General features: G+C 42.7%; 1 protein-coding gene across 3 annotated transcripts in view; it reads right to left on the reverse strand.

Moving 5' to 3' along the window:
* The window catches only part of LOC120996515 (kelch-like protein 35), a 29,281-nt gene that overhangs the window by 14,414 nt on the left and 581 nt on the right, over positions 1-14,286 (reverse strand). For 2 of the 3 annotated variants that reach the window (XM_040426461.1, XM_040426463.1), the window contains exon 1: positions 252-381. The exons of the other annotated variant lie outside the window; for it this stretch is intronic. The gene's annotated coding sequence lies outside the window, so the exon portion shown is untranslated. Of the gene's footprint in view, positions 1-251; positions 382-14,286 lie in introns of those variants that run through there. 3 annotated transcript variants of the gene reach the window in all.

The following is a 14,286-nucleotide window of genomic DNA, read 5'->3' on the forward strand; positions in this document are numbered from 1 at the left end:
TGTGGCAGATGCAGCAGAGCTGAATGGGGGAGATGCAACAGAGCCGAATAATGCACATACAGCAGAGCTGAATGTTGCAGATATAGCAGAGCTGAATGACTCAGATAGTCCACAGCTGAACATGGCAGGCACAGCAGAGCTAAATGAGAAAGGCGCAGCAGAGCTATAATTAAATTTATCACAAAGCATATACAATGAGCAAATTAAGCTCTACTACATCTGTACATACAACACATATCAGAGCACATTACCTGCGGAGAGGAGTGCGGGGCGGTGGTGGCAGCTCCATTCTGTAGGATGATCCCTCTGCTGTCAGCGGAGCTCCTCTTATATTTACACTGTCTATAAGGCGTGGGGGAGGGGGGGGGGTCACTATTACTACATGAGAATACATCTGCTTCCTCCTCTCCTCCCATCTATGTGCACATTACGGACGGTGGACCCCCTCCTCCACGGGGGCTCACGACCGCTCGGTAATCCAAACCAGTCCCTATGAAATGATTACTGGAGAGGTGGGATGTAGTGCAGCGTCTCCGGGAGCCGATACAAGACAAGATGCTTATCTTATAGACTCTGTATAGAGTAGTATTTAAGTAGTGACATGTGAATGAGGCTTAACTGCATTCACTTCAATGAGGTCGGCGCGGCAGTAACCTGCTCTGGCCGCTACACAATGAATGGCGCTGTAAAGTGTCGGACCCCCACCAATCAGATAATGATGACCTATCCTTAGAATAAACGTTTCCTTTATTCTGCATGTCAGCACAGTGATGACGACACCAAATTTATATTGGTTTTTTTTTCACAATTTTTTGGAACCCATTCGTTATGGCGCTGGAGCGAAGTGGAAACATGGTGCCCGCTCGTGCGTGCAGCAGGCAGCGTGGCCGGCGGATGTCCGCTGTTTCAAACAGAAGAGACCCACGGCTAATGAACGCGATCGGCAATAATGCCGATCGCGGTCATTAAAGCCTTTAGATGCCGTGATCAGGTGAAAAACCTCAGCGGTCAATGAGGATGTCAGTAGTTTAATTCAATACCCTGGGTCTCTTCAAAAAGAAAGAGATTAAAGCTGCAATTCTTATTTTGGCCAGCAGGTGACAGGCCAACATAAGAAATTAGTAATTCTGTACAAATTATGGTTCTAAAAGACCCAAGAGGGTTCAGAATAAAAAAAAAAATATATATATATATTGAGAAAGGCTCTAGTGCAGAGCCGAAACTTCGCCATTGCCACTGAGGTGAATAAAGAGTGTTTTTAATTTTATTTTTTTGGAGTGCTGCCTTTTTCTTACATACATATATATATATAAATTGGATTTTGTAGGCTCAAATACGAGCTTCAAAATCATTAAAAAAGTTTTAAAAAAATAACTTAAAAAATATATAATTTTTAAAAAAAATCTAAAAGTTTAAATCGCCCCTCTTTCCGTAGAAGAAAAAAATAAATACATAAATAACAAAAAATATAAACATCACTACGTACGAAAACGCCTGTACTATTAAAATATATAAATATTTCTCTAATACGGTAAATAACGTAACGGAAAAATGGGGCAAAATGCTATTTTATTATCGCAAATTTTTTTATAAAATGTGATCAAAAAGTCACACACACTCCAAAATGGTATCAATAAAAACTACAGATTGTCCCGCAAAAAATGAGCCCCCACACAGCTCAGTAGATATAACTATAAAAAAAGTTATGGGGATCAGAATATCGTGATTATTACTATTATTTTTTTAAGTTTACATTTATTTTTACACTATTCAGACATGAAAACCCTATACATATGTGGTATCGTTGTAATCGTACTGACCCGGAGAATGAAGGGCACTGGTCAGTTCTGCTGCAAAGGGAACACCGTGGGACCAAAACCCGTAAAACGGTGGAGGAATTGCGTTTTTTAATTTTTTCCAATTCCACCCCATTTGGAATTTTTCCCCTGCTTCCTACTACATTGCATGCCATATTAAATGGCGGCATTAGAAAGTACAACTTGTCCCGCAAACAAGAAGCCCTCATACGGATATGTGAATGGAAAAATAAAAAACTTATGGCTAAAGAAAGATGGGGAAGAAAAATGAAAACGCAAAAAAAAAAAAACCTCCGGTATCTGAAGGGTTAATATTATTAAACATTTAATTTGTACCTTTTTGTCCCATTTGGGGACTCTACCTATGGCTGGGGTCCAACACTCTATGGATCACTTATTTTGACAGGGTATAGGGATACCGCTCTATACTTAAACATTTTTTAGTATCCGCTTTTAAATTGTCACTATATTCATGGTATAAAAAAAAAAATTCCACTTTTTTGTTGTCACCAAAAAGGCATATACATTTCAAAATGGTATCAATAAAAAGTACAGATTGCCCTGCAAAAAAAAACTAAAACGCCCACTTGGCTTGGCCACACCTTCTACCAGTTTGGCTCCGCCTACAACATGGGGCCACTTCTAAGTAATTTTTTTTCCAGGGCCACTTTCAGTTCCCAATCCACCCCTGGCCGCCAGCGCCAGAAACTACAACAGATGGAAGGTTCCATGTCGCTTCTGGCGCCAGCACACGGTAGCTCGGCTGACATTCACTTGAATGGGAGCTGAGCTGCAGTACCCAGCACGGCCACTACACGGCGTATGGAGCTGTCTGCTTCCGTAGAATTTCTGTTTGTATTATTTTGATCATTCTATCCGGGCCTCACCCTACACCCCCCACCCCCACCCCATGTAACCCAGCTCCCCTTTCTGTGAAGGTTTAGGCCACTATGACGCACCCTTCGTTTCCTCACCCCCATGTAACGCAGCTCCCCCCTTCTAAGAAGGTCAAAAGCTAGACATCAAAATGCCTGGGTGGCAGTAGTCTGGGCGGACACGGGGGCACAATGTGTCGTCCCGAAGCCTAGGTGAGTTCACTTACCCCTGACCCTTGCAGTTTCTTCTGGCTCATAGGGCGGGGGGGATAGGGAAGGGTCCGGCTCTGGAGGACTGGACGCATCCTTGTGTGCACTTTTTAGCAGAAAAAAGGAGCCCAAATCTCAGGGTTAATATTGCCGATTTCTCACATCGCTCCCTCCCCCCTCCACAAAGACTTAGGTATTGATATTCTAATATCCAGAACATGAAGCTGCCCCCCGGGGTTGGGGGTCTCCACTAAGAGGCACCATCTGGAAGAGCAGACTGCGGTAGATGTCATCAATTAGTACATGAGCCTCACATCGACCCGGCACAGCTGCCCCTTTATTTAACTCTTTAGCATCTGTCATGTCTGAGGAGCGTCATATACCTGTACATACACCATAGAACCAGAAGTTTCCATACACTCTATAAAAAGACACAGATGTACGTTTTTCTCAATATCCGACATGAAATCAGAAAAAACCTTTCCTGTTTTTGGTCAATTAGGGATTACCATAATTATTATTATTTGCCAAATGCCAGAATAATGAGAGAGAGAGAGAGAGAGAGAGAGAATGTTTTAAGGCATTTTTATTACTTTCTGCAATGTCAAAAGTTTACATACACTAAGATCACTATGCCTTTAACCCTTAGGATACCGGATTTTTTTTTTGTTTTTGCATTTTCATTTTTCCTCCCTATTTTCTACGAGCCATAACGTTTTTATATTTCCGGTCACATAGCTGTATGGGGCTTATTCTTTTCGGGACAAATTCTACTTTCTAATGCCACCATTAATTATGGCATAAACTGTAGTGGAAAGCAGTAAAAAAATTCCAAATGGGGGTGGAATTGGTAAAAAAAACGCAATTACTCGACTGTTTTACGGGTTTTGTTCTTACGGCATTTCATTTACGGCACAACTGACCCATGATCTTCATTCTCTGGGTCAGTACGATTACAACGATACCCCATATGTATAGGTTCTTTATGTCTAAATAGTGTAAAAATACATTTAAACTTTGATAAAAAAAATTATCATTTATATCACCATATTCTGACCGCCATAACTTTTTTATACTGAGCTGCTTAGGGGCTAATTTTTTGCTGAACAATCTGTAGTTTTTATTGATCCTATTTTGGAGTGTGCGTGACTTCTTGATCACATTTTATAAAAAAAAATTGGGTAAGAGAAGAAATGAAAATTTTTACACTTTTTTCCCTTACGCCATTCGCTATTTTAACCCCTTAAAGGGAGTCTGTCACCACATTTGAGCATATTAGACTGGTCAAATAGCGTTATATGTGCCACCCAGAACTTAAAAACGGTACCTTTGTTGTATCTAATGGAGTTTTCTTTCAGCCAAAAATTAACTTTTAAGATTCTGTAAATGCGCCCTCTCAAGTGCCCAGGGCGGCGTCTCAATCGTCCGAGCCCCGGGCAGCGCCTCCTCAACAGCTCATAACCCCGCCCTCCGTTTGCCTCTGCCCGCCCCTTTACTCTCCTCCTCTCTCCTTTTCCACTGCGCTACGAATTTGACCGCACAGCCGCAGTGGAAAAGGAGAGAGGAGGAGAGTAAAGGGGCGGGCAGAGGCACACGGAGGGCGGGGTTATGAGCTGTTGAGGAGGTGCTGCCCGGGGCTCGGACGATTGAGACGCCGCCCTGGGCACTTGAGAGGGCGCATTTACAGAATCTTAAAAGTTCATTTTTGGCTGAAAGAAAACTCCATTAGATACAACAAAGGTACCGTTTTTAAGTTCTGGGTGGCACATATAACGCTATTTGACCAGTCTAATATGCTCAAATGTGGTGACAGACTCCCTTTAAGGACACGGCTACATTTCACCTTAAGGACCAGGCCATTTTTTGCAAATCTGACCAGTGTCACTTTAAGTGGCGATAACTTTAAAACGCTTTGACTTATCCAGGCCATTCTGAGATTATTTTTTCGTCACATATTGTACTTCATGACACTGGTAAAATGAAGTAAAAATTCATTTTTATTTATAAAAAAATACCAAATTTACCCAAAAATAATTTTTTTTTCCAAATTTCCAAGTTTCAATTTCTCTACTTCTACAGTCGTGGCCAAAGTTTTGAGAATTACATAAATATTTGAAATTGGAAAAGTTGCTGCTTAAGTTTTTATAAAAGCAATTTGCATATACTCCAGAATGTTATGAAGAGTGATCAGATGAATTGCATAGTCCTTCTTTGCTATGAAAATTAACTTAATCCCAAAAAATCCTTTCCACTGCATTTCATTGCTGTCATTAAAGGACCTGCTGAGATCATTTCAGTAATCGTCTTGTTAACTCAGGTGAGAATGTTGACGAGCACAAGGCTGGAGATCATTATGTCAGGCTGATTGGGTTAAAATGGCAGACTTGACATGTTAAAAGGAGGGGGATGCTTGAAATCAAATCAATATTTTTTTTGTCTATGTAGTATTTGCTTGAGGGAGTGGCACCTTCAAGTGTGAATGCGCACCTATTTTATCTTGGGAGTAGCATTTCTCTGCACTTTTGCCCTTCCTATCCAATAGAGCGCCTTGATTAGGTGGTACATATAGGTGTGCTTGCTCCTCCTCCCATTGGTTGCTTGATGCACATGGAGGTGACTAGGAGCAGCACACCATATGTGCGGCGTCTGAGCTCCTGAACATAGAAGCCCAATGGCTTAGGTAGGTTTAGCGTAGGACCCGCCTGACCTGAGACCACCTTGGCTTGGTAGGCGGGCTTAGATGTGTTTTGATCAAAATATATTGACTAAGTGTCTCAGATATTATTATATCAGAGTGAGGACTTTGTCCATGTATAATGTTTGCATCTACTTTACTAAGTGCATTATTATCTTATTTCTGTGTTTTTTTTTAAATCATTGTTCTTCCATTGTTAACCATGGTGACCTGCAAAGAAACGCGTGCAGCCATCATTGCGTTGCATAAAAATGGCTTCACAGGCAAGGATATTGTGGCTACTAAGATTGACCTCAATCAACAATTTATAGGATCATCAAGAACTTCAAGGAGAGAGGTTCAATTCTTGTTAAGAAGGCTTCAGGGCGTCCAAGAAAGTCCAGCAAGCGCCAGGATCGTCTCCTAAAGAGGATTCAGCTGCGGGATCGGAGTGCCACCAGTGCAGAGCTTGCTCAGGAATGGCAGCAGGCAGGTGTGAGCGCATCTGCACGCACAGTGAGGCGAAGACTTTTGGAAGATGGCCTGGTGTCAAGAAGGGCAGCAAAGAAGCCACTTCTCTCCAAAAAAACATCAGGGACAGATTGATCTTCTGCAGAAAGTTTGGTGAATGGACTGCTGAGGACTGGGGCAAAGTCATATTCTCCGATGAAGCCTCTTTCCGATTGTTTGGGGCATCTGGAAAAAGGCTTGTCCGGAGAAGAAAAGGTGAGCGCTACCATCAGTCCTGTGTCATGCCAACAGTAAAGCATCCTGAGACCATTCATGTGTGGGGTTGCTTCTCATTCAAGGGAGTGGGCTCACTCACAATTTTGCCCAAAAACACAGCCATGAATAAAGAATGGCACCAAAACACCCTCCAACAGTAACTTCTTCCAACAATCCAACAACAGTTTGGTGAAGAACAATGCATTTTCCAGCACGATGGAGCACCGTGCCATAAGGCAAAAGTGATAACTAAGTGGCTCGGGGACCAAAACGTTGACATTTTGGGTCCATGGCCTGGAAACTCCCCAGATCTTAATCCCATTGAGAATTTGTGGTCAATCCTCAAGAGGCGGGTGGACAAACAAAAACCCACTAATTCTGACAAACTCCAAGAAGTGATTATGAAAGAATGGGTTGCTATCAGTGAGGAATTGGCCCAGAAGTTGATTGAGAGCATGCCCAGTCGGATTGCAGAGGTCCTGAAAAAGAAGGGCCAACACTGCAAATACTGACTCTTTGCATAAATGTCATGTAATTGTCGATAAAAGCCTTTGAAACGTATGAAGTGCCTGTAATTATATTTCACTACATCACAGAAACAACTGAAACAAAGATCTAAAAGCAGTTTAGCAGCAAACTTTGTGAAAACTAATATTTGTGTCATTCTCAAAACTTTTGGCCACGACTGTATAATACATAATAATACCTCCAAAAATAGTTATTACTTTACATTCCCTATATGTCTACTTCATGTTTGGATCATTTTGGGAATGATATTTTATTTTTTGGGATGTTACAAGCCTTAGAAGTTTAGAAGCAAATCTTGAAATTTTTCAGAAATTTTCAAAAACCCAATTTTTAGGGACCAGTTCAGGTCTGAAGTCACTTTGCGAGGCTTACATAATAGAAACCACCCAAAAATGCAAAAATGACCCCATTCTATAAACTACACCTATCAAGGTATTCAAAACTGATTTTACAAACGTTGTTAACCCTTTAGGTGTTCCACAAGAATTAATGGAAAATAGAGATACAATTTCAAAATTTCACTTTTTTGCCAGATTTTCCATTTTAATAATTTTTTCCCGGTTACAAAGCAAGGGTTAACAGCCAAACCAAACTCAATATTTATGGCCCTGATTCTGTAGTTTACAGAAACACCCCATATGTGGTCGTAAACCGCTGTACGGGCACACGGCAGGGCGCAGAAGGAAAGGAATGCCATACGGTTTTTGAAAGGCAGATTTTGCTGGACTGGTTTTTTGACACTATGTCCCATTTGAAGCCCCCCTGATGCACCCCTAGAGTAGAAACTCCAAAAAAGTGACCCCATTTTAGAAACGGTATAGGGCGGCAGTATTGTTGGTACTAGTTTAGGGTACATATGATTTTTGGTTGCTCTATATTACACTTTTTGTGAGGCAAGGTAACAAGAAATAGCTGTTTTGGCACCGTTTTTATTTTTTGTTATTTACAACATTCATCTGACAGGTTAGATCATGTGATATTGTTATAGACCAGGTTGTCACGGATGTGGCGATACCTAATATGTATACTTTTATTTTATTTATGTAAGTTTTACACAATGATTTATTTTTTGAAACAAAAAAATCATGTTTTAGTGTTTCCATAGTCTGAGACATAATTTTTTCAGTTTTTGGGCGATTACCTTAGGTAGGGTATGATTTTTGCGGGATGAGATGACGGTTTGATTGGCACTATTTTGGGGTGCGTGTGACTTTTTGATCGCTTGCTATTACACTTTTTGTGATGTAAGGTGACAAAAAATGGTTTATTTAGCACAGTTTTTATTTTAATGTTTTTATGGTGTTCATCTGAGGGGTTAGGTCATGTGATATTTTTATAGAGCCGGTCGATACGGACGCGGCGATACCTAATACGTATACTTTTTTATTTATTTATGTAAGTTTTACACAATAATATCATTTTTTAAACAAAACAAAAATCATGTTGTAGTGTCTCCATATTTTGAGCCATAGTTTTTTTATTTTTTGGGCGATTGTCTCAGGTAGGGACTTATTTTTTGCGGGATGAGGTGACGGTTATATTGGTATTTTTTTGGTGGGCAAACGCCTTTTTGATCACTTGCTAAATGGTTTATTTAGCACAGTTTTATTTTTTACGGTGTTCATCTGAGGGGTTAGGTCATGTGATATGTATATGTTCCGGTCGATACGGACGCGGCGATACCTAATATGTATACTCCCCCCCCCCCTATTTTTTACCAATTTTTTTTTACTTTATTTGGGGAAAATTACGTTTTTGTTTATTTTTACTTGAAACTAAAAAATTTTTTGGGGGGGACTTTATTTTTTCTACTTTTTTGTCCCACTTTGGGACTTGAACTTTTGGGGGTCTAATCCTTTACAATGCATTCCAATACTTCTGTATTGGAATGCATTGGCTGTATGAGTAATACTGTGTGTATTACTCATACAGCTTCTGGCCTGGGAGATCCAGGGGGCTGCCTTCCAAGCCATCGGGTCCCCCCTACAGCCGCATGGGGATCCGATGGCACCGCCGATCGCTGCCGCAAACCGCAGGTAAAGCCGCAAACCGCAGGTCTGAATTGACCTGCGGTTTGCGGCAATTGCCGACATGGGGGGGTCACGGGACCCCCCCGCGCATTTAGCCAAGGTGCCTGCTCAATGATTTGTACGCCCTGTGTCCTTAAGTACCAGGACATCAGGGCGTACCGGTACGCCCTGTGTCTTGAAGAGGTTAATAGGCGTTTTTGGTCGCAGTGTACCCATGATGTTTATATTTATTATTATTTAGGTATTTATTTATTTTTTTAACTATACGGTGATTTTAACTTTTATATATTTTTATTTTTTAGCATAGTTTTTTTTGTAATTTTTTGTGATCATTTTTTGCTCATATATGAGCCTATAAATTATGACTTTTTAGTTTTCAGTTTTAGTCTATCAGGGATTTTTAAAATGTTATTTAAACTCGATTTTGCTCATTTCTTATCCTGGTCTGCTATCTGGTGGCCAAAATAAGAATTGCAGCATGAACACTTTCAGTCTCATCAGCCAGGCTGAAATTGTCCAGCGCAAGTACCGATGCACCCAATTGCCCACACGGGGCATCGGTAGGAAGCATTTAGATGCCGTGATCTCACTTGGTCACGGCATCTAAAGCATTTAATTACCGCGATCGGCATTACTGCCGGTCACGGTAATTAGCCACAGATCTCTCCTGTTTGAAACAGCAGAGATCTGCCGGCCATGACGCCCGCTGCACTTGCGAGCGGGCGCCATGTTTACACATCGTACATGTACAGCGCTGGTAAACAATCCTGGACTGCCCATATGATGATGTCATGTGTTTGGAAGCTTCTGTTAGGTTGGTGATTAGAGACACACCTGTAGATGTATTTAAATGCACACCTGAAACACACTGCTTCTTTGTGTAGCATCATGGGAAAGTCTAAAGAAATCAGCCAAGAAATCAGGAAGAGAATTGTGGACTTGCACAAGTCTGGCTCAACCTTGGGTGCAATTTCCAGATACCTGGAGGCGCCTCGTTCATCTGTACAAACAAGATGGGAATGTCCAGCCATCGTACCGCTCAGGAAGGAGACGGGTTCTGTGTCCCAGAGAAGAACGCGCTTTGGTCCGACATGTGCATATCAACCCAAGAACAAAAGCAAAAGACCTTGTGAAGATGATGGCGGAAGCTGGTGAGATTGTGTATCTGTATCAGCATGGGCTGAAAGGCCACTCTGCCAGGAAGAAGCCATTACTCCAAAAGAAACAAAAAAAAGCCAGATTAATGTTTGTAAATGCACAAGAACAAAGACCTACATTTTTGGAGACATGTCCTGTGCTCTGACGAAACTAAAATTGAACTTTTTGGCCATAATGACCATCGTTACGTTTGGAGGAAAATGGGAGAAGCTCCGAAGCCTAAGAACACCATCCCAACTGTGAGACACGGGGGGCGGCAGCGTCATGTTGAGGGACTGGTGGACTTCACAAAATAGATGGCATCACGAGGAAAGAAGATTATGTGGAAATTCTGAAGCAACATCTCAAGACGTCAACCAGGAAGTTAAAGCTTGGGCGGAAATGGGTCTTCCAAATGGACAATGACCCGAAGCATACTGCCAAACTGGTTACAGAGTGGCTGAAGGATAGCGAAGTCAGAGTTTTGGAGCGGCCATCACAAAGTCCTGATCTCAATTCTATTGAAAATTTATGGGCAAAGCTGAAAAGGCAGGTGCGAGCAAGGCGACCAACAAACATGGCATGTCAGGAGGAATGGCCCCAAATTTGATATCCTCAAACTCATCCCTGGTCCCTTGTATGTGATGACTAGGGCGAGCACCGTGGTCTGAGAATCGTCTCCAGATCAGGATTTCTGTACCCCCCACGCTCTACTGTCTGGACTGTGGCTTCAGTGCCCGGGGGGGGGGGGGGGCGTTTGTAGACACTAGACCCAAAAAGAACAATTCTGCTTTCATCAGTTCTCAAAAAGTTGCTTTTTGCTAATTATAACCCATTCAGGACATGTCGGTTTTTCCACAACAAGACTTGAGTTTTTGCTTGGCTTAAAGGGGTTGTCCCATGAAAAATATTCTACAGTTCTAAAACCAGCACCTGGATCTGAAGACTTTTGTATAGCCACTGAGTTATTAAATAAAATGTATCTGTATAGCGCCACCTGCTGTTTATTTATTTTTTCCTTATCTGTTTGTCCGACTCACTGAGATGGTCGCGCGTGCTCAGTTTTCAGAAGGACACACACCCTGAGCTGTGATAGGGAGAGAGCTGCAGCAGAAAGGACACACCCCCTGAGCTGTGGTAGGGCGAGAGCTGCAGCAGAAAGGACACACCCCCTGATCTGCAACATAAAGGACACATCCTTTGAGCTGCCAGTTTGATATAAATCTATCACAGCAATGAATGAGGACCCATGGGAGGTGCAGGGCTGGTTCTAGCTTTGTTAGAAAGAGATTGTCATGTTTTGTATGATGTCTGATTTTCATTTTTTTACATTAATCATGGGACAACCCATTTTAGAAAAAATAGTGATAACTTATCCTCAGGATAGGTCATCATGTTCACATCAGCGGGGGTCCAAATCCTGACATCCCCACCGATCAGCTGTTTCAGATGCCGGCTCCTGACAGCGCCGTACACCGTAATATGGTATTGCAGCTCAGCCGCAATCACTTCAATGGGGCGGAGCTGCAACTAGGCCATGTGACTGCTGTACGGCGATGTCAGCCGCCTACAAGAGACTGCGGCGCTCAAAGCCTCTTCTAACAGCTGATCAGCGGGGGGACCCTGGTGTCGCAACCCCGCAGATCTGATCCTGATAACTAGGGATGAAACATCCGAAGTCGATTCGCATAAAACTTTGTCCCAATACTGTGCGGAGCAGGAGCTCCGTACAGTATTAGAATGTATTGGCTCAGATGAGCCGAAGTTATTGCTTCGCGAAGTCACAATATCTTCATAAATTAGTTTGTACTGTAAAAAAACATTTCCCAAACTGCTCCGTACAGTATTAGAACGAAGATTTATGCGAATCGACTTTGGATGTCGATTCGCTCATGCCTACTGATAACCTATCCTTTCCTGGATAAGCCCTTTAAGCCTCTTTCAAATTTGCACTGAAATCAGAGGAACAGCCTGCCGGAGTTCATCATAACTGGCACAGCCAGATACAGCCGTTCCCCGCCGTAGCCCATTGACTATAATGGGACCGGGACCGTTTACAGCATTAGTGCCAGGATTTGGCCAGACAAAAACGCTACTTGCAGCAGTTTCTGTCCGTCCGAAACCTGGTACTAATTCCAGAAACATCCCAGCCCCCGCCACGTCCCACTATACTCAATGGGCTCTGGCAGGGGAACGGTACAATCCAGCTACGCCGGATAAGGCTGGGTTCACACGGGCGAGATTTCCGCGCGGGTGCAATGCGTGAGTTGAACGTATTGCACCCGCACTGAATCCCGACCCATTCATTTCAATGGGGCTGTTCAGATGAGCGGTGATTTTCACGCATCACTTGTGCGTTGCGTGAAAATCGCAGCATGCTCTATATTCTGCGTTTTTCACGCAACGCAGGCCCCATAGAAGTGAATGGGGTTGCGTGAAAATCGCAAGCAAGTGCGGATGCGGTGCGATTTTCACGCACGGTTGCTAGGAGACGATCGGGATGGAGACCCAATCATTATTATTTTCCCTTATGACATGGTTATAAGGGAAAATAATAGCATTCTGAATACAGAATGCATAGTAAACTAGCGCTGGAGGGGTTAAAAAATAATAATTTAACTCACCTTAGTCCGCTTGATCGCGGCCCGGCATCTCCTTCTGTCTCCTTTGCTGAACAGGACCTGTGGTGAGCATTAATTACAGGTAAAGGACCTTTGGTGACGTCACTCCGGTCATCACATGGTCCATCACATGATCTTTTACCATGGTGATGGACCATGTGATGACCGGAGTGACATCATCAAAGGTCCTGTTCCTGTAATTAATGCTCACCACAGGTCCTGTTCAGCAAAGGAGACAGAAGGAGATGCCGTAACGCGATCAAGTGGACTAAGGTGAGTTAAATTATAATTTTTTTTTAACCCCTCCAGCGCTAGTTTACTTTGCATTCTGTATTCAGAATGCTATTATTTTCCCTTATAACTATGTTATAAGGGGAAATAATACAATCTACAGAACACCTAACCCAAGCCCGAACTTCTGTGAAGAAGTTCGGGTTTGGGTACCAAACATGCGCGATTTTTCTCACGCCGAGTGCAAAACGCATTACAATGTTTTGCACTCGCGCGGAAAAATCGCGGGTGTTCCCGCAACGCACCCGCACATTTTCCCGCAACGCCCATGTGAACCCAGCCTAAGATGAACTCCGGTAGGCCGTTCCTCTGCCGGAAGATTGTAGCTCTAGGGCGAACCTAGCCTTAATCGTCTTCTGATCGTAGCAGTTCTCACTGGTGACTTCATCTTTCTGGAGCTCATCTTTGGCTGAGCCTTCTCCATTTTGTCTATTCTTCTATCCATTCGAACAGTAGTTCTCCGCTTTCTTCCAAGTCTTCAAAAAAATTTGAGAACATTTTAGCTGAGCAGCCTATAGTTTACTGCACTTCTCAACGTTTTTCCCTTCGCCAATCAACTTTTTAATCAAAGTTTGTTCACTATCTGAACAATGTCTGGAATGAGCCGTCTTCCCCAGTATTTCAGAAGGAAATGCACCATAACTAACATGTGCAACACGTCCCACCGTCCAAACTTATATAAAAGCCAAAAATGGACACCACTGTAACTCCTCACTGCTACTATTTTGAGCATGCCCCTTTCCATTAATGACTCAATTACTCAGAATGAGCGGGATGTTTTTTCTTATTATTCTACTACACTTACAAGTAAAATATTTGCTATGTAAAAATATCACTTTTACCAAAAACAGTGATTTATCAGGTAAATGAAACTTTTTTTGAACACTACAGTATCTGTACTTTTCCCAGTATAAGACGTGATGGCGTATCGCTAGGATGTACCATCACTTCCTGATCATTGACAGTCCCTTCAGAGCGGCGCTCTCGCTCATCAGACCCATACAACTAATCAACTTATGAGGCGGGCACGCCCTTTAACCCAGTGTTTCTTTACTCCTGTCCTCAGGAGCCACCTACCGGTCACGATTTGAATATCTCACAGAATGAATACCTGTGGTAAGTCCTGATGCGCTGTTGTTTTAGTTTTCCAAACACTGTAAAGGGGTTTAATGACCAGGATCAGAGTTTTCTTTGATCCCGGCTGTTGCGGATGTCAGCTCCAAATGACCGAGATGGATTGCCAGAAGCAGCTAAGAGAGGAATGGGTACAAAGTACAGAGCTCAGCTATTTCCAGAAGTCCCATTGGATAAATGGATCAGCAGACAACATGTCCGACCGGCCGCTCCATTCATGTCAGGGGTCCCCAGGGGCTACAG

This window comes from Bufo bufo, chromosome 3, assembly GCF_905171765.1.
Source record: "Bufo bufo chromosome 3, aBufBuf1.1, whole genome shotgun sequence".
NCBI lineage: Eukaryota > Metazoa > Chordata > Amphibia > Anura > Bufonidae > Bufo > Bufo bufo.